Source organism: Cryptomeria japonica, chromosome 3 (genome assembly GCF_030272615.1).
Source record: "Cryptomeria japonica chromosome 3, Sugi_1.0, whole genome shotgun sequence".
Classification (NCBI taxonomy): Eukaryota; Viridiplantae; Streptophyta; class Pinopsida; order Cupressales; family Cupressaceae; genus Cryptomeria; species Cryptomeria japonica.
In genome coordinates, this window is record NC_081407.1 from 760,313,459 (window position 1) to 760,315,689 (window position 2,231).

A 2,231-nucleotide genomic window follows, 5' to 3' on the forward strand; every position below is an offset into this window, starting at 1 on the left:
CATGTGCAATTATACAAGGCATGTTAATAGTTAAAAAATAAACTCACACAAATTAGTAATCTGAAATACTGGTATGGACATAAATTCAACTATTCACATCTATATACCATAGTCCTTGTGAAGCATAGCTTAAAAATTCTTTGTAGTGGCAATCAAAATAATAAAAACCATATTGACTTAATGTTCCACCACTACGCTTCAAATTTGAGAAGAAGATTACTGACATATTCCCATTTAGTAATTAGTGACCAAAGTGCAGGTGAGAACACCTGAATTTGCAGTTATAAAGCCCACAATAGAGGAAGGTCTTGTTTCCATACTTGAAGCTTTGGCATACTTTGAGGATGCTCCAACCCCTGATGCTGTGAAGAATGCCCCATTTAACATCAGATCTCCCATTGATCTCCATTTACCTTCTGTTGAATCTTCGTGCTTTGTCACCTGCACATTACCCATACCATAACTATTCTACATCCCTTGAATACCAAATATATAAGAGACATGAGTTGTAAGGATCTTTTACCTCCTTCTGGAATCGATTATCAGGAGCAAGGAATCTATTGCCTTGGTTGTTAATGGTGGGGTTTGCACTTGCCCCGATTGCATACATTTCCCAGTGGGTGTAATCATTGTTCACCACATGGAAGTATCCATGTCGGCATCTGCATATGCATCATAACATTCATTTCTTAAACTTAAACAAATAAAATTCAGTAAGTTGTATCGTGGTCTTCGTAAAAGGAATACACAATAGTTATAAAATTTTATTCAAATCTAGGCATACACTGAACAAGCCCTTCTCCAAAGTGGTTGAATGCAATTGTTACTTGCATTTTGACATCTTGGGTATAGGGATCGCTATGTCCAAGAAGCATCACCTACAAAAAGAATATATATAGCTGACTTGAGAAATAGCGCTCTATCGAAAAGTTTATTAATACTAACATTTGTTTATGTTTCTGTCTAATAATTGCCTTTTAGTACCCTACTCTAAGATCCATGTGATAAAAGTACAATAGTGAAACCTTTTATAAATAAAGTAAATTTATGGTAGACCAAACAATCAGTTTAAAGCGAACAGTGATCTACCCAAATTGCACTTCCTCCAAAGACAGATATTCCATCTCCATCACTCCTGGTTCTGTACCCATAATGAGTCGGGGAGCTCCTCACATTTGTATTTCCTGCAAGCTTACAATCATGGATATGGATGCCATGTATGATGATATTGGTCACATATTGTATTGTAACGCAAGGTCAATTTTCTATATGAACATTGGCACCTCTACCACCGATTGTCTTGTAACTGTTCATGATAAGCTCCTCCTTGAGCTAAATAACCATATCTCTTTGGAAAATAATCCAGCAAGGCTCAGTTTGAATAATAGTGTGCCACAGAGTGCCAGGTCGAGGATTGACCGGGTCATTGTCATTTGGATCTGTAACTATATAAAATCTCCCATTATTACCAGCGATGGCATTTTTGCTAAATCCGATAGCATAGTCAGCTAGTCTCTTTCAGTTACTAACCCAGTAGGGATCACAACGCCAACAATCATCAATGGGGTTCCCCATTCCTCACGAGCTTAGCTACCTTCTCAAAGTATCTAGACTCCTATATAGTAGTTCTTGAAATTTGTAAATAATCTCAAGTGTCTTGAACATATGCTAGCTATAAAAAAATGCTAGAACTTTGAAGTTTTATTAATTGAACTGACTTAAATATCTTTTCTGCGGTGAATTTATCTTATATTGAATTTGTGTGCAGGAAAAGCGGGCCGATGAAACTGAAAATGCGAAAATGCAGTCCGAAAGAGGCTTGTTCACACACCCACGGGACTTCTTGGTGCAAGTTATGGAGTCATGAAGAATGACTCAACTTCCCAAGATTGGTTCCATGGTTCTCTATCTCACAAGGTCCCTCAAGCCAATGCCTTTGCTCTCAAATCACTAAGCAAAGTTGATTAGGGATGACGAATGCAAGAACGAGGTATGCTTATGATTCATTTGAATTATGAAATGCATCCTATCCATGCATGATCCTAAAAATGAAATAAACTAGATTATAAGATGAAAAGATTAGTAGCAATACTATCCTTACATGATATACTAGTTAATGATTTAAGCTAATGATAAAGGAAATAGTCTTAAGTGCTTATTAGATTAATTCCTATTACAATGAGAAGCTAGATGTATTGATAAAATTAAGCATAAATGAGATACTAAAATCT

The 2,231-nt window shown here is 36.2% G+C and overlaps 1 pseudogene; it reads right to left on the bottom strand.

Annotated features, from left to right (window-relative positions):
- Positions 1 to 234: 234 nt before the first annotated feature.
- LOC131855878 (probable pectate lyase 18) lies at positions 235 to 1,575 on the bottom strand (annotated as a pseudogene).
- Positions 1,576 to 2,231: the final 656 nt, after the last annotated feature.